This window comes from Delphinapterus leucas, chromosome 9 (genome assembly GCF_059928025.1).
Source record: "Delphinapterus leucas isolate spDelLeu-1000000601 "Yukka" chromosome 9, BTC_Dleu_Yukka2, whole genome shotgun sequence".
NCBI lineage: Eukaryota > Metazoa > Chordata > Mammalia > Artiodactyla > Monodontidae > Delphinapterus > Delphinapterus leucas.
In genome coordinates, this window is record NC_143137.1 from 24,761,922 (window position 1) to 24,781,096 (window position 19,175).

The window sequence follows — 19,175 nt, forward strand, 5'->3', positions numbered from 1 at the left end:
AATTCAAAACTTAGGGAGTTCACTGGCGGTCCAGTGGTTAAGACTCCGTGCTTCCACTGCAGGGGGTGTGGGTTCGATCCCTGACTGGGGAACCATAATAAGATCCAACATGCTGTGCGGGGTGTGGCCAAAAAAAAGAAAGAAAAAAATCGTTAACTTAAATAATCTTTTCCGTTAGCTGTTTACCTGTCATTGTTGGTTTTTCCACTAGAATGACAGCTCCATGAGAGCAGGTACATATCTGTTTTGTTCATGGTGATATATCCAGCAGCTAGAAAAGAAATTGATAAATATGTGCTGAATGAAGAAATGAGTAAACAGTTTCACACTCTGATCTTTAGCAGGGGATGAGTCTGCCCAACTCCAAGAAAAAAGTTGGCCAAAGTCAAGAACAAAATGGCATCCTAGTCACTGGCCACATGTGGCTATTCAGCACTTGAAATGTGGCTAGTACACCAAGGAACTGAATTTTAACTGTAATTTTAATTTACTTAAAATTAAATTTAAATAGCCCTATGTGGCTAGTGGCTGCATTGGACAACACAGGTGTATAGAAAGACTTCACTCATTAGGAAAACCTGCCTCCTCTGGGCAGATGTAATCTGTGTGAGAGCAGTGGCTTTGTCAGGAACTAGAATCAGACTGGGACTTGTGAAGGAATCAAGGATCAGCTTCTAGGGCTATTTTTAAAAATTAATCTGTAGCCCAAGGGACAGAAAGAGTCTGTCAAACTCACATGAGGTCCCAGGTCACTTCACCAGGAAAGGAGACCAGAGAGGTATTTGGGGCCAAAGCCCTAAGTGGTAATAAAGTTGTGTTTACTCTGAGTGTCTTTATGAACATGTCTGTTAGGAAATTCACTGTCTGTGAGAGAGATCTCTGTAGATGACTAGAATGAATTCAAGATTTAGGGATTTTGGTCACTTTCGTTGTAACACGATCAACAGTAATTGCATTCAATCATTAAAACATGGACTAGGCATATATGATAAACTCATAACAAGCGCTCGAACACCCAGGAACTCACAGTTTGGAAAAGCAACATCTTTGAATATTAAAGTATAGCAGAGAGTAAAAAGTACTTATATATGTAAAAATATTTATTAAATTAGAGAAACATTTGTCATACTTATACTTATCTAATTTATGTTAGATTTTGGAATGGTCTACTGTGGTTTTTGTTTTAGCAGATTTACCGACTTAGTTGTAGCTTACTTGGGCAAATATTAGAATTATTCAGATTTCCTTGAGCTTTCTGTGACTGGGCCATGGGAGGAAGAGGGAGTTGTTCAGGAGTGTGTTAAATTGGCCTTGTATTCAGAATTCACCCAGTAATAATACATATCAATATCATGTATTGAACTGTGTGTAGGAGCAGATGTTTGGCATGTTTCGGGCTGCTTTTGGGAATAGTCTCTATTGAATAAAGGAAAGTACACTTCACATCCATTCATGTAATTTATGAAAGTGAATAGGGATTTCGCACAAAGAAAGAATGCTAGATGGACTATTATATTTAGCAAGATAAAGCATGCTGTGCGCAAATTCCCAGAGTCAGCCGGTATAGAAGAGGACAAAGAGATATTAATACATTCCTGGGGAAAGAGATAATCGGTTCTCTAGAGAGCAAACACGTGGTTCTCTTAGGATTTCCTGAAGGCTTGGTTCCCGTCTCCAGGCTAACCATTTGCTTTCATTGTTTTTATTAGAGAAAATCTTTTGCAAGAACTTAATTTGCACCACAAGAAAATGTTTGAATATTGGAATATTGGGGCTGGGAGGGACTTTCAGAGATTATCTAGTCCTATCACCTATCTGATGCTTGAATTAATTTTGCAAAAGCTCTGCCAGGGATCTTCCAGTCAGGGCTCCAGTACATCCTGGAGAGAGTGGCCAGTAGCTCCATCCTTGGAGAACTTTGACACTGAGATATTAGTACAGAATCTAATTCTGCTGCTTTGTGCCTTCCATTCATTATCTTATTTGTAGCTGTTGGGTCCAAACAACAACACCTCCAATTCTTTTTCCCATGAAAGTCCTTAGGATATTTAAACATGATTTTCAGGTCTCCAAGGCTAAAGATGCCTGATTCCTTCAAGAATTCCTTGAATGGTGCTGATTTGACACCATCTCGGATCACTCCTGAGTGTACCCAGTTTGTCCATCCATACTTATACTGCAGTACGTCTAGGATGGTCTGGGCTGCACAGAGACAAATGGAGTTTTTCTTCTTTTCATATAGATTCTCTCTTCTCCCTCTTTTCCTCTTCTCCTTTCTCCTTCCCTCCTCTTCCCTTCTTTCTTCATCCCTCCTATTATTCTATACTACACTTATTCATTCATTCAACAAACATTCTGTTTACTGTTGATTCATATTAACCTTTCTATAGACTAAAATCTCTAAGCCTTAGCTGCATGGATTGTTTCTAAGCCATTGCTACTGTCCAGTCTGTACAAAACAATTGTCCCTTTGGACTTAATCACCTCATTTTACATCTATGTCTATTACTTTTCATCTTATTGGATTTAGCCCTTGTTTCTAACATGTCAGCTTCTTTCTTGATCCTGATTCAGTCATCCAACATGGTCACTGGCCGGTCTACAAATGGTATGATGTCCTCTCTAGTCTCATCCAGGGCATTGATGAGAATGTAAAATGTTGAAGCAAATGGAACCCAGGAAAGAATCCTTCTATGATGTTGGAAACCTAGAACCAGGTGGATGTTACTCTATTAATTAGCACCCTCTGGGTAGAGCTGTTGAAGCTGTTACTAATCTGCCCTAATATTCATGCACTCGGCTTCTCCTTACTCCATTTTGTCCACAAGGATAAGTTGAAAGATCTTCTAAAGGTCTCTCTGAAGGTGATGTGTGCTTGGTCTCTACATTTTCTATAATCCCAAGACTTATACCAAAGAAGGAAAGGGCATTTGTCTGTTATTCTTCCCTCCTGAAATTGTTGTGTCATCCTCTCTAGCACATTTCTTCTTAGGCAAGCAAAACCTTTTGCTTTCCTAACAGACATACAAGACTGAGAGAAGGATATTGGAAAAAGTTGAACATTCAGATTATTATTAGAAATGGCAAGGCATTTTATGGGAGTGCAAAACATAAGATCAAAATGCTTTGACTGTCAAGTGAGATCCACTACTTTCTGATCAGCAAAGGACTTGAACTAATTGATGTTTTTGTTAAAACAAATCAGAATCTTCAAAACTCTGCTAATGCTTATTTCTTAAGATTTTTCTTATGTCTTCCAAAGAACTGAAAATACTTAAAATCATCATATACACTGATATCATGAAAATTTAGGAAGTTTATGCATGTTTTGGTCAAAATAGATAAAGTACACAGAGAATTCTTTAATAAAGATAAACCCTTGTGGAAAGGTGTATGCAAATGAGTGAGTTGGATGTTACAGTGGTAGATGGGATTGAAGAATTACAAGACCAGTCTTTGTCTTTTTCTTTGGAAAATAAGGGTAGGGTTGCATTCATTGTGCAGCCCAACCATGAAAGACAGAATCAATTGAACAAATACTGTCCTCTATAGTAAAATAGGAATGAATTTTCTATAAAGATATTGCTGCTTCCTCCTCACTTAAGTTGACAGATATTCTCTATGACCAGTGTGACTGTGTCTAAGATGTCCTTATTCAGGTGACTGTGTTTTATATTAAATTATATTCTATAGTGGCTGAACCAATTCACATTCCCACCAGCAGTGCAAGAGTGTTCCCTTTTCTCCACACCCTCTCCAGCATTTATTGTTTCTAGATTTTTTGATGATGGCCATTCTGACCGGTGTGAGATGATATCTCATTGTAGTTTTGATTTGCTTTTCTCTAATGATTAATGATGTTGAGCATTCTTTCATGTGTTTGTTGGCAATCTGTATATCTCCTTTGGAGAAATGTCTATTTAGGTCTTCTGCCCATTTTTGGATTGGGTTGTTTGTTTTTTTGATATTGAGCTGCATGAGCTGTTTATATATTTTGGAGATTAATCCTTTGTCAGTTGCTTCATTTGCAAATATTTTCTCCCATTCTGAGGGTTGTCTTTTGGTCTTGTTTATGGTTTCCTTTGCTAGCCACTATGGAGAACAGTATGGAGGTTCCTTAAAAAACTACAAATAGAATTACCATATGACCCAGCAATCCCACTACTGGGCATATACCCTGAGAAAACCAAAATTCAAAAAGAGTCATATACCAAAATGTTCATTGCAGCTCTATTTACAATAGCCCGGAGATGGAAACAACCTAAGTGCCCATCATCGGATGAATGGATAAAGAAGATGTGGCACATATATACAATGGAATATTACTCAGCCTTAAAAAGAAACGAAATTGAGCTATTTGTAATGAGATGGATAGACCTAGAGTCTGTCATACAGAGTGAAGTAAGTCAGAAAGAAAAAGACAAATACCGTATGCTAACACATGTATATGGAATTTAAGGAAAAAAAATGTCATGAAGAACCTAGGGGTAAGACAGGAATAAAGACGCAGACCTACTGGAGAACGGACTTGAGGATATGGGGAGGGGGAAGGGTGAGCTTTGACAGGGCGAGAGAGAGTCATGGACATATACACACTAACAAACGTAGTAAGGTAGATAGCTAGTGGGAAGCAGCCGCATGGCACAGGGATATTAGCTCGGTGCTTTGTGACAGCCTGGAGGCGTGGGATAGGGAGAGTGGGAGGGAGGGAGACGCAAGAGGGAAGACATATGGGAACATATGTATATGTATAACTGATTCACTTTGTTATAAAGCAGAAACTAACACACCATTGTAAAGCAATTATACCCCAATAAAGATGTTAAAAAAAAATATATTCCTCATGTGCAGTCATTTAAATTATGTAGACATTTTTGTAGAGTTTCATGATATCTTGTATTTCCTATTCTGTAATTAGAAACATGAAAAATTTTCAACATCACAGTTTTAAAAACATCATTTTTGTAAACCTTTAATATATAACAATAGAAAGGAATTTAATATGAGCCAGGAACAAAAGAGGTTTCCAAGGTACAAAAAATTTTTTTCGGAAGTATAGATTTCATTGGTAGTTTGTGTTTGTGTTTGTGTGTGTGTGTGTGTGTGTGTGTGTGTGTTCCTAATACAGTGAGAAAATGAGAAAATCATCTATACTACTGTATTTTAAAATTTTAATTGTCATTGCTATAGTTTGTCACTATTTGAACCTTCAAAAAATATTCTTGATACTCTCTGACTTACATCTTATGTTTGTTTGTCCATCTGCATTAAGTATTTGTTATCAATTCCATCCATTAAAGGAGCAACTGGGCAGTGACAAGATAGGAAAGAGTTCAAATGAAATTTTCATTGCTGGAAAATTGCAAATGCAGCTATGATTTTATTTCAACATTTCATTGAAGATTTACATTCTTAGAATTTTCAGAAGCTAAAATGAATGTTATTTTATTTTCTCGTTATAATTAACTCATGTGCACGGAGACTACCAGAGACCGTTTATTGAAGTTATTGGAAATCTTGAGCTCCCAAATAAAAATGTCAGAAGATATTGCCCTGTTCTATGTTGCATTACAGACAGATGCACTTCCTGTGGGTGAGAGCATTAGTATTAAAGTTGAGGGAAGTTATGTGCTACTCCTGCCTTCACACAAAATTCCTAGAGTGGAGGGAAATTGCAATTACCTATTGATAAAACAGTTACACAAAATCAGGGTTTTTTTGCAACACTTTACAAACTGCAGTTTAAAAATCAAGATGGAAAACAAAAATTTACTACGGCAAGTCCCAGTAATGTGACTTCCACCACCCTCCCTTCTCCCCCAAATGTAAATCATGTTTTTTCCCTTAAGAGTCTCCCCAAGTACTCCTCAAATCTCAGGATTGGAATTCATGTTTATGAAGGAAAAACTCTCTTGGCCTGACAACTTCCTGATCTGATTGGCTCTATCAATGGACTTATTTGTTCTCATTATGTGGGGAAATGCTATCCAATGGGAGAAGCTTAGAGGGTGCATGCTATCAAACCAAGATGAAATATCTTTGTTTCATTGGCAGCCTAGGGAATTGTGTGGTGGATTATGATATTAGGCTGTGTTGTAGTTCTAAGGATGGGGCTTCCAACCTGTGGGCTCTCAGTTTCAAGGCGTCTGAACTTTGAGTCCCCCTTGCAGCTGCCACACTGACTAGGTTAGTGTTTTTTAACCAGAATTGCACATCACAATAATCTGTGAAGGAAGCCCAAATTCACATCTGTACCTACTGTATTTTATCAATTCCAAGATGCACATTTTTTCACGTTTGCTCATTTCTGAAATCTAGTTGCTCTCACTTTTCATTAGTTTAGTCATGGTATAATTGCAGAATTTTCTTTCTTAGTGGTACCTAAAATAATGGTGCATCTCATAATCAATGGCATCTTAGTAGTTAATGAAATATGGGCTATATCAGAATCTTTGAGGGGGCAGGTATTGCATTAATTTTACAAAAGCTCTCCAGGTGAGTCCGATGCACACTGCTGGCTATAAATACACTGTACCAGCTTTGGCCTATTTCTCCAATTAACAATAATAATAAACTGATCACTGCCATGCATTGATTTTTCCCCTGCCAGGCACTGGGCTAAGCACAGTCCATATTTTCATCTCATTTTATTCACACAACAAGCCTATTGGATAAGTATTATTGTCCCCACTAAATGGATTAAGAAACTGAGGTTTAGAGATGAAGTCACCTGCGCAAGGACATAAAGAGTAGAAGAGCAGGATATGAGCCCAGGTGGGCTGACTCCAAAGCTCTAACCATGACATTATATAGCAGTGGTTCCTAAAGTGTGGTCTGCAGACCAGCAGCGTCAGCATCCCCTAGGGACATATTAGAAATGCAAATTTTAGGGCTCTACCCCAGATGTAAAGAAACTCCGAAAGCAGAGCTCAGAAGTGTGTTTTTAAAAGCCCTGCAGGTTATTCTGAGGCAGCCTAAAGTTTGAGAAACATTGTTATATAGCATAGGAGTCTCCTACAATAGGAATAGGAGCCATTGCTAATAAATACAGGACCTAATAAAGTTTATTAGCTAGCTGGCTGGCTCATATTTTAATCCTAAAATAATGCCATATTTGCAAGGTTGACTAAGCTTTTAGTTGCTTAATAACAAATAAAATTGCATTTGCTCAAATGTGCTTTAATTATAGTTCCCAGTAGGCAGAACTATGGTAACAAAATATACTAGGCTCTAATGCTTTTTGCATAATGAGCATAGTCAAAGTGTTTAACATGAATGGATTATAATTCCCCATATTAGATGGGAAAGCTCTAGAAGGACCACATACCTTTCTTGGGTCTGACCTCCTCTTGTTCTCAAATCTTAGTCTAATCTTATTATTTCCTTTCTTCAAAACTACAGAATACAGTATCTTTGTTCCTGAGAGGAAAGGACGAACTAACAAGATCCCTCTTTGTATTATCCTGGGTTGATAGATTGGTTAAAGCTAGCATTTGTAACGCAGTCAGAAATAAACAGTTTCTGAACAAAAGCTGACTAAAAAATGTAGCTGCAAAACAAAGAACTTGCTTGCTTTAGTGAAAAAAATTGATTGACATTAAGGTATTAAGCATTCCAAAAGGATAAATAAATTTGATTCCAAGGAAAAAAGGCAGTTTAAAAAATAATATACCAAAGAGACAAAGTGCAGAGATGCCTGGTGAATATGATTATGTCTACCCAACATCAGTACAGCTATTTGAAAAACACAACATTCAAATTGTAATGTTTTTCCTCTGTATGCTGCAAAATAAGCAATTTGATTGTTCTTTTCCCACTAAATTGATTGGTTTTTGAATGCATTATTTGACCCACAGTACTGTATTATCCGTGCCATTTGCCAGATGACTGAACTAAGTAGATGTCTTATTGTTTTTTTCTAATAGGCATGTATGGGGATGAAGATAGGGATAATTGGAAAAGAGGAAAGCATAGCGTTTGGAACTTGGCAGTGGAGATTTTAGAAGCATGAGTGGTCTTCAGCAGAGAAGACCTGGTGTTTGGCTGCAGTGACCTGCAGGCCCTGTCTCTGCCTGCATAGGCTTGTACACACTTATTAGCACAGATTAGTGCCCTTATAAATAAGGCAGAAGTGTCCGGGGTCTTGTTCCAAATCCTGAAATGCCCCCTTTTTGGTATCTGTTTGCTTGGCCTTGCAATAGCAGTCAGCCAATCTAAGCGATTTGTCACTCATAACAAGAATGCAAAGGAAGACCCAAAAGTGGTAAATGTGTTTGGAAGTCATTGTAGCTAAAACCTGACAGAGTTAGAGGATTGATTAGACTATGACTGACACAGACATGCTTTATTGACCATGATTTAACGGCTTCACAATTTTCTTTTCATTTCTGGAGCGTTTACACACTTCTGAGTTGCCTAATAGATAAATCTTAGACTATGGCATTATACTATGATGATGGCACAGTGGTAAACTCATAGATTACATCTAATGGATATTAAAGTGGTAGTTTCTCCATGACCAATATGTGTCTATAAGACATTTCATAAGCTGAAGTCATAAAACACATTTACTTCTGCATATGTATCCTGTGCATTTATAGGTGTACATTTAACTATGCATGAATATTTATATTCTCACACACATGAAATGGGATTTATTATAAGTGCTGAATATGGAAATTTAAAGTCATGGAGGCTTAAGGCAGGTTCCTCAAGACCTACTTTTGCTTGATTATGATTTATTAGTTTAAACTTAACCAGTTGTATATTAATAGTACTGTTCTCTTTGAAGAGAAGACTATTATCTCAAAGCTTTTTAGGACAATATATGAATTCTGGACCTATTTAAGATTTGACAAATTGAATTAAAGAAATAGTATATGAAATATTGTAAGTTTCAAAATGTGAAGGCTGCTCTCTGTTTTATGTAACTGAACATTTTACGATGCTTTCAGGCATTTTTAGGGACATATTTGTATTTGGGGACAAAAGGGAGAGGATAGTCTAAAGAAAGATGAAAATGAAGAAGCAAGGCCTGTGTAATGCATCTGAAATTGCTGTATGTTTTTTTCCCAAGGAGGGTGGATTTAAGAGGTTCACAGATAACCTTAGCTTGTGGAATTCTTATTCTGGCACAGGTCACTGTTATCCACTGAATTTGCAGAATTATGTGGGTTATTTTTTCACATATATATGAAATAAATATATGTGAATAAATGAAGCAATGCTAATAACTACCAGAAACTCATCTCACCATGGTCCCAATGTAAGATGGTCCAGGTTTTCTGTGTCTCAGGATAAGGTGAGTCCAAAAGCAGATGTAGTGTGAGGGAGTCTTAGGGACCAGGGCTCTGTAAGTTTTTTCTGCCCTGGGGAGATTGGGGTGGTAGGGTTGGGCCATACGAGTGACATTAAAACATCACAATGCAAAGCCAACAGCCCCAGCCTGAACAATGTGTGTTCCCCCCTGTCCCCACCCTTGTCCCTGCCCCATGACTCTTGTCCTTCAGAGCAGACCAGAGTCACTCTTGTTTGTTGCTCTCAAAGGTAATTCTATTTCTCATTGACTTATTTTTTTCTGAAGGTCTAGGGAGAGCCTTGGGCAGTGCAATATTATTTCTGTTTGTCCAATTAGCTTTGTTTTACTTAGGAAGACAAGTTTACTAAATCAAAACGATTCTGGCTGGGTCATACTGACCAGTACAATAGTATCTCCAATTACTTCGCTATTAGAACAAAACACGTTCACTCCCTAAACCCTCAGTGTAGAAATCGTGATATATGTTTCTCTCTTTCAAGGGGAGGTAATAACATTATTTGTAGGAAAATTTTCAGGGCACAAGCTGACACCTTCTGTTGGTTCCTTTTCCTTTTAAGGTGATGTAATCACAAACAACTTTAAGAAATCTCTGTACTTCCTTACTTGGTGCATAAATCTTTTCTATTATTCTTTTTTTAAATTTTATTTATTTATTTACTTATAAATTTTTATTGGAGTATAATTGATTGAAAATGTTGTCTTAGTTTCTGCTGTACAGCAAAGTGAATCAGTTATACATATACATATATCCACACTTTTTTAGATTCTTTTCCCGTATAGATCATTACAGAGTACTGAGTAGAGCTCCCTGCTATACAGTAAGTCCTTATTAGTTATCTATTTTATAGATAGTAATGTATATAAAAGTTGAGGCTAAAGATGTTGAGTATTTTGGCGCTTGCTTTGATTCCACAAGGTGCCATTTTCTCTGTTTTAATCTAACTTGAGCAATATTTTTGAGTGCTAAGTGCCACACATAGTGCTGGTGGCTGAAGATAAGAAACTGAAAAGACATGAAATGCCCTCAAGCAGCTCACAATCTTTCAAGACAAAAATCCCTCAGTTTTGTGCTTATTTGTTGATATACATAAGTGTAACGAGAAGCTTGTCCACAGCATATCAGATGACACGGAGGGAGGGGCCATGTGGGTATAGTCAGGGAGGGCTTCAGGAAGGAGAAACATTCTGCGCTCATTTTTGAGCAAATAAAGAAATAAGGATATATTAGTCAGAAAAAGACAAAAAACTTAAAGTAGGGTGCAGGAGGCATATTTTTATTTTGCAACCACAGTAGAATATACGGTAGAAAACCTCAAAAATTTATCCTACTAAGAAGCATATTCGACAGTGGAAGGACAGATTCAAGAACATTTGTATTCATATCACAAAAAGACTTATACAATTGGAATAAATCTGAAATACTATGCTTTTCTTTAAAAATAGAATTGAATAACTTTGATGTTCTAATACAGCACAGTAAACTAATTTAGATTCAGAGAGCTTCACTTGTGAACATGTCAGTTTTTAAAAATTGTTTAGATAATGTATTGAGAATTTTAAATAATCTGTTAAAATCTTCTTTTTCTCAGCAAAGCTTTTTTTTTTTTTCTCCCCAGATGTAGGGCAAAAGTAATTCTGCCCCAACGTCTCTCAGAAATTATAAAATCTGAATTAGTTAGGTTCTGATGAAAGAGGCTTTTATGACACCAACTAAAATGCCTTCCGGAAACTTCCTTATTGCCCTATTAAAAAAATACCCTTCACTCCTAATGTGATGACATTTACCAATCTCTACCAGCCAACACACGAGGAATAGCCTTTCATCGGGCATTATTGCTCATTCTCTCTCTACTATCCTGTTGTATATTTTGTTTTACATTTTTATTTGCGTAGTTATCACAGCATTGGGAATATTTGTTGTAATGTGTGTGTGTGTGTGTGTGTCTCTCACACAAGTTATAAGCTTTTTGATGTCACTCACCATCGTACCCCCTGACATTTAAATGAACAAAATGACAAAGTTCATGTTGAACCTCCTCCATACTGTTTTTGACAAGTGCTTGTCAACTTTGGCTGCTCATTGCAATTGCCTGGGAGCTTTAAAAAATATTGATGTTTGGGTCATACTCCCTGAGATTCTGAGTTAATTGGTTTGGGGAGTGGCCTAAGTATCAAAATTTATAGACCCTCCCCAGGTGAGCAGTGAGGCTGAAAACCACTGATCTGGACCCATGCTGTCCAGTGCAGTAGCCACTGGCCACGTGCGGCACCAAGCACTTGAAACGTGCTAGTCTGAACTGAGTGTAAGTGTAAATATATACACCAGATTTTGAAGACTTAATACAAAATAATGTAAAACATATCTCAATGGTTTTTATATGATTACATATTGAACTGATAATATTTCAATATGCTGGGTTAAATAAAATTCATGTACTTTATATTAACACTTTAAGTAATGTTATAATAGAAATTAATCTCACTTGTTTCTTTTTGCCTTTTTAAATGTGGCTACTAGAAAATTTAAAATTACATATGTGACTTGCATTGTATTTCTATTGAGCAGCACTGATCTAGATGATGTCTCTACATGGAAGGGACAGAGATGTTTAATTAGCAAAATAAAAGCTTAATAAGTGCCTTCTGGCAAACTAATTGGTAGTGTTCATGTTTTGGACCATATTTGGTACAAATAGTTCCTCTTCATAACGATCTATATTTAAAATAATTCAGATTCAATTAATATTCATTAATTGCATGAGTTGTAGAAATAACTGTGCTAAGAAAGCAGTAATGCTCATGTTATAAATGGAAATAACTGGTGAATGGTATCAGGTATGTAACAATGAAATAGCACTACTGAAAATGAAATAGTCCCTTGAAACTGGTTAGAATAAGGGGGAATTGAGAATACAGAGTGTTATTTTTGTCATTACCATTGTACTATAGGCCAAGAAAAAATATTCTTAAACTGGAGTCTATCTGGTCTTAACACAAAAACCAAAACCAAACCCTGAGTGCGTTATTTGGTTTGCATGCAGAAGAGATGAATAAGTTATTCGTATAGACATATGTGTTTATTTACGTATGTTTACAAAGGTTGGAAAGTGATATGTTGAAAGAGAAGCCAAGGTCAAAGATGTCTAAGGTTTTCATGAGTGGAGAAATGACTATAGGATTGAAATCATTAGACAACATAAGCACCTTGAATACTGAGCATGAAGCTCAGTTTGTGGGAAGTGTACACAGGAACGATTTGACGTGTAGGGCAAACCACTGGGCACAGCAAATATGCGGACGGTAGGAGTAAAACACTTACTGTAGGCTTAGCTGATTGGGTTATCGTGGTGGGCAACATTTGCTGTAACCACAGGTATTCAAAGAAAACGACGTTAAGTGTTTTGAGCAAGCTCTTATTGAAGAGGATTGGTTAAAATTGGAAATTGCTAACTGTGAGTTATTAAGAGACACAGTGTCGGGGCTTCCCTGGTGGCGCGGTGGTCGGGAGTCCGCCTGCCGATGCGGGGGACGCGGGTTCGTGCCCCGGTCCGGGAGGATCCCACGTGCCGCGGAGCGGCTGGGCCCGTGGGCCGTTGCCCCTGGGCCTGCACGTCCGGAGCCTGTGCTCCGCAGTGGGGGAGGCCACAGCAGTGAGAGGCCCGTGTACCGCAAAAAAAAAAAAAAAAAAAGAGACACAGTGTCCATAAATCAATTAAGGTACATTATATTCTATTCCATTACCAGCATTCATTTAAACATAAACTACTGTAAGTTCTACTCACACTAGTACAAATCAAAAGTTTAGGCTACTTTCACTTATACTACAGTGTTTGTCTTTCGTTGGAATAAAATGAAATATTTCTTCTTGTTTTGGTTTCCGATAAGCTTGAAAGGAAACAAATTTGTATTCAACAAATACCTGGTACTGTAATCTTATTTTTGCTTTGCTTCTCACACCTTGACCTTATGAAGCAGCATGAGGGCATTTTGAAAGCTGGGCTTTGGCATCTGAGCAGACCCGTGTGCATATCGTCTCTCATCACTTGCTGTTTGATCTTGGCCAAGTCACTTAACCTACACAAGCCTCAATTTGCCTGACCCTGATACCTGCCTTGCAGGGCCATTTAGGGGAGGAAATGTAACATCCATTACCAAGCATATGGTAGGTCTTTATAAATATTGTTATTCTTCTTATTATACGGTTGAAAGGCATTCTGAGCAAGACAGATAGTTTTTGTGTAATCAAAAATTATGATGGAAACTAGTATTTTGTATGTGAACTGTGTTATGACTACTTCTAGCCCACAGAGTTTGGAAGGGGGAGAGAGGGGGTACAGAGAAGAAGGATTGGGGAAGGGAGAGAGGGGGTACATGGTATCAGCAAGAAAGCTGCCCTATTTATAGTTGGGGCCATGGGGGAGTTAAATTCCTCTACCGTGGATATGGAGGAATCTTTAAAACAAGAACAGATGAGTGAGGAGCTGTAGCAGAGCCGGGCGATCCTCCTCTGATGGAGAAGCAGAGCTCAGCTGTGCTTGACTAGCAGATGTCCAAGCATAAAGGACGTGTACAAGGAAGTGCAAGCCGGGGGACAGTGCTTTCCTTCAGGCTCCTGGACTCTATTAATGTAGTTCCTGATAGATAGTTTGTGATCAGAATATTCCAAAGCATCTATCTTGGGGTTTGCAGAGTCTGAGACGTGTCAGAAAGCACCCACTGTGTGGTGTTCAGGGGCAGGGGCAGAGCCAGCACCGGCCTGCTTAACCAGAGCCCAGCACAGAGTAGGAAGGCCATGGTGTTGGTAGGATCTGAATGAATGCACACATCCTGCACTTTACAGCCCCCATGAGTATCTGCGTTGTGAACAATTCAAGCTAAGTTTTAGACAAATTAGAATCTTGTTATATTCTCTTATATGTGGTGATGGTGTAAGAGGGGAAAAGAGAATGGGAATCAATGATAAATTAAGCAAAGGGAATTAACTTCCAATAGACAAGCCCTTTAAATGCCTCTCAAAATTTTGCATTTGCTTGTTTTACAAAATGCTTTGTTCAATGAAATGCAGTAGGTGAGGAGTTTCACACTTAGCGATTCTTTCTCCAAAGCCTATTTGGAACGAACCAGAACATCTTTCACTTTTTTCCCCTAAGCTTAACCCTTTTACATAGAGAAAGGATTTCTGTTATCTTCATTTAGAGTTAGACTTAGATAACTAAGATCAATTGAACTTTGAGAGCGATATACTTTGTCCTTTAGCTATGATAATATTGTCAGAACTGTCTTTATGAAAATGAGGAAAGAGAATTGTTTGATGTGTGAATATTTGCAAGAGAAGAACTGACTCCTGTTCTAGGCATCACATTTTTTATATGTCAGTCATCCATAATGATGAAGGAGGTATCTCCTGGAGGTGGGAATGTTGTTTGCTGAATTTTAAGTATTGCTAAACCAGTTTTGTTGGGGGGGGTGGATCTGGAATATCCCTCGATGCATACAGAAAGTGCGAGTAGCAGGAAAAAAGCAAAATTAAATGGCACCGTTTTCAATGTAGGAATAGTTTGGGTTTTAACATTTACTTGCTTGGAAGTGACATAGTCCAGTGCCATTCCTATATTTCAATTCAATTCAATTCCTTTTTAAAAATATGTATCTGAGAAATATCGTGCACAAATAATTTTTCTAGGTTTAGAACACAGCCAAATCTAGGTCTCAGTCTAAGACTCCAATATTTCCTTGCGTCTGCCCAAAATATATCAAGATGATTGCCTCGACTTCTCCCCTGTTAGTCATCTTCTCTTCATGTATAACTTCACAAACTAAAAATAATTTCATTTTCAACTGTAAGCAAACATTCTAAGAACAGTGTTGTCTTTGGGCCAGAATAATGTTATTAATTAGTTTATTAATTTTCATTCTTGTTCTGATAAAATATTGTCTCTTTTTTGATAACTAAAGCTATGCTTTCTGTTTTCTACATTTCTTCAAAAGCCAAGACATCTCAATTATTTTCAGGGGGAGTATTTTCCGTTTACTTATTTTTTTGCTTGAATCTTTGAAGAAGGCGGAATAGCATAGCATTGTATTATTAGTAGAATTGTCTTCATTTGTAAAGACTTCTGCTAACTGTGACATCATCTGAGTCTGTTTTGATAACAAAGAGAATGCATCTTTGCTGCAGATTTTGTTTTCCCCTCACTACCAGTTGCCAGGATCTTGTCAGAATAGAAAAATTGGAAGATTGATTGGTGTTCTTTTCTTATTCATTGATTTACTTGGGTTTCTGGCTGACTGATATTTGTGGAGCTTCAGATGCCGTGGATTGCGTGTGTGAGAAAAAAAAATAAAGAGCTCAATAATAAAAATAATGAGCACGACCATTTGTTAAATGCTTGTAATTTGCTAGTCACTGTGGTAAGTACTTTATACACATTATCTCTTTTAATCTTCTCAACAATTGGATCTTAAGGATGAAGAAGCTGAGTGTAGAGAATATTTAATTTATTCAATGTCATTCAGCTACGTGATGAAGCTGATTTCGACCTAGTTTTATATGACTTAAGAACTCAGACCAGATGGCTTCTGATAAAATTATGATTTATGAACGAGTTAAGTTTAAGATATTTGAGCCAGGCATTTCACTAGACACCATGAAAGATGCAAAGACCACAAGAAGTTTAGAGGAAAAAGACATGGACTGATAATGATTGTAAGCAAGTGAACTTTAGGATTTTCCGTTTTGCTAGAAATTTTTCAACACCAGAAAGTGTACCCTTTCCAAAGTGTTCCTCCAAAATTTGGGTCCCATGTCCATTGGTTCCATTGGAATATAACGAAGACAAAGTTTCTATGACTTTCACCCGATCCCAGGACAATGCTGTCATCTCTCAAATAAGGAATCAAAACTAGTCTTTAAATGATTTTAAATTCACTTTTGTCAAATTTTGCCTCTAAGCACACCATCTTTCCCTCTCTCCCAGGCCCCTGCCAGAGCTTTAGCTCGGGGACTTTCCATCTCTGGTCTGGTCAATTGTAGTTTTCCTTCTTCCAGCCTTTGGTACCACCTTCTGTAGTCTGTCCTTCTTGCCTCTTATCCTGGCGTTTTCCTCTCAATTAAACATCACACCAAGCCAGCCCTTAGAGCTCTGTGGATTCCCAGAACCTTTTGTATTAGAGCTAACAGCCTTCACTCTCCTTCAAAGTCTTTTCCCAGGGTTAATGTTACAATCTCACTGCCCTCTTCTTTCATCTTCCAGCTTTCTCCTTCCATCTGCCCACATTAAATTTCACTGTGTTTCAGAAGCTTATTAAGGAGTCAATGAAGTAAATTTCAATTCTAAATGTATGTTCCATGCAGGTCACTCCCTCACAGTTTTGATGACATTGGATGCCTTTACTGAATATACTTCTTCCTGAAATAAACTGGGTCATGTGTTGACTATTTGCTATTTCAGTGCATGGGTTGAGGATGGGGACAGGTGGAGAAAACCCTTAATACAATAGACATGGCTCTTTTTATGTAGATTTTTTTTCTTTAAGGGAAGAGATCCCATGGTTATCTAATCCTTTGGGGGACGTGGAAGGAACTCTTCTATTATAGGTGTTCTACTTCTTTTCAGCTAATGTTTGAGTACTTAACTAATTTTGTTCAGCTCCCTGATTAAGAGCTTCCTTACCTTCCAGGCCCAGGCCCCTCTGCACCAGTGCGGTGGTCTAACCTCGTCAGGCACCAGAATCATCTGTGAAACCTTTAAGAAGTGTTCACACAAGGTCCCACCTCTGTGCTTCAGATTCTGTAATTTGTCACCCAGGGTTGAGGAAGATGCATGCATTCATTAGAAGGTCCTCCATTGCTAAGATTATTTTTCTTTTTCCAGATCTATCTTCATGATTCATTTTCAGAGTTATAGTAGGCTCTGTCTTAGGTGAAGAATTCCATTATGAGAGAGCAGAAAAGATAAACTTTCCAAGTTTAATTAGGCCTAAGAATAAACTTTGCTCCTCATGTGTTCTATGGTGAATTCTGACAAGAAGATTCATCTCTCCTCATCACAAGTTATTGACCCCTTCCTACCACGTGCTTCTTGTTTTTCCCTGTTCATGTTCCTGCCAGGCTAATAAAGAATATGTTAGGAAGTAATAAAGAAATCAATTTGTGGCCTCTTCAGTTACATTGTCATTTCGAAAGGCAATGCTAAAGAGAGCATGATGGGAATTAGCATTTGTTGAACTTCTATTAAGTGTCAGACACTATGCTTGGTGGTCTTGTATACACTATTATGCTTAATCAAACAACAAACTGAGTTAGGCATGGTTATTTGTCTTTTATAGATGAAATGGAGGCTCAGACTATAAAATAACAGTAAGTAATAGAGTGGGGTCCTTCTAACTCCACAATATATTTTTTCCTTCATCGTATTTCCTCTTTGGAAACTTTCGAACCTCAGAGGTATTTATATCTTTCTCCCATTTCTTCTCAAAATAATACTAATAAAGCCCTAATTTTATAGTGATGAACTTAGATTTTATAAAATATTTTCATGTGCACATCTTTGTTCCCATTGCTTTAAAGTGCCATTTATTTTTAGGTAATTGATAATATCCTCAAATTGACTGAGTGTGGCCCTCTGTGCTGAGAAGTCACACATACATGTGCAAAGGCTGCTTTTTAATGTACTCGGCTCTCAACTTGACCGTCTGAAGTTCATTTTTAAAATTGCTGGTGAAGGGTTTCCCCGGTGGCGCAGTGGTTGAGAGTCTGCCTGCCGATGCAGGGGACACGGGTTCGTGCCCCGGTCCGGGAAGATCCCACATGCCGCGGAGCGGCTGGGCCCGTGAGCCATGGCCGCTGAGCCTGCGCGTCCGGAGCCTGCGCTCCGCGGCGGGAGAGGCTACAACAGTGAGAGGCCCGCGTACTGCAAAAAACAAACAAACAAAAATTGCTGTTGAAAATGGAAATGGGGTAACTAGAAGAGAGCTCTTATAATCATTGAGAAAATCCTCCACAAAAAATATCAGTGTGTGCTTATGAAATTGACAAAGTTGTCAGACTGGTCTCTTATTAAGGAAATTAGGGGGAGAAAAGGAAAATGTTACAGAGATCTACATATTCTTTAGAGGTGGTGGCAATGTAATGCAGAAAAAAATTTTCCTTAAAATGTTTGAATCTGGAGTTTATCTGATTAAGTAGGGAAAGAACCCCACTGGGATTTGTTAACAGGGAGACAGACTTGAATTGACAGGAACAATTAATCTCTTGAGGCTAGACAAAGAAAAAGGACTCATCTGAGTCTGTGGAACACCCTCAAATACCTATGAATACTAGTTATAAAGAAAATGAATCATTTATGTTGATCCTGGCTCTTGGGAAAGAGGAAATGCTCTTTGGAAACTGCTGGTGTAACTGGAGACTGAGAACCACTTTTATTTATATATTTTTTACCCCTCTAGTCAGCAGAAAGAATGAGTTGATAGTGATTCAAACAAACAGTTTTCATTGAGAACCTTTCTGCTTTTTTGCATCCAGCCAAGAGGAAAATGTTATCTTGCAGCCTTTGTATTGGTGTTGATGGGTTCTTAGGAGACTTCTTAAGGAAATGAGGTTGGAAGAGGCAGATAGGACACTTCTAAGAGAAAGGCTTAAATATTGGCTGTTATCCAGGCATAGGTAATCTTGGAAAGGGATTGTCAACCAGCCTCTACACAGAAATATTTTAGTAGAGGTCACTGCCAATTCTTTTTTGAAGGGCTTGTAATAAGTGTGTTCTTAATTTACATATACAGCTTTTCCTCATTTTTGTTTGGGTTTATCTCAGTTGTTTCACTCCAATTCTTCTGCCTTTATTCTGAATCGAAGTGA

At 37.9% G+C, this 19,175-nt stretch overlaps 1 protein-coding gene across 2 annotated transcripts in view; it reads left to right on the forward strand.

Annotated features, from left to right (window-relative positions):
* The window catches only part of LOC111182367 (metabotropic glutamate receptor 8-like), a 189,278-nt gene that overhangs the window by 110,812 nt on the left and 59,291 nt on the right, over positions 1-19,175 (forward strand). The gene's annotated exons all lie outside the window — the stretch shown is intronic.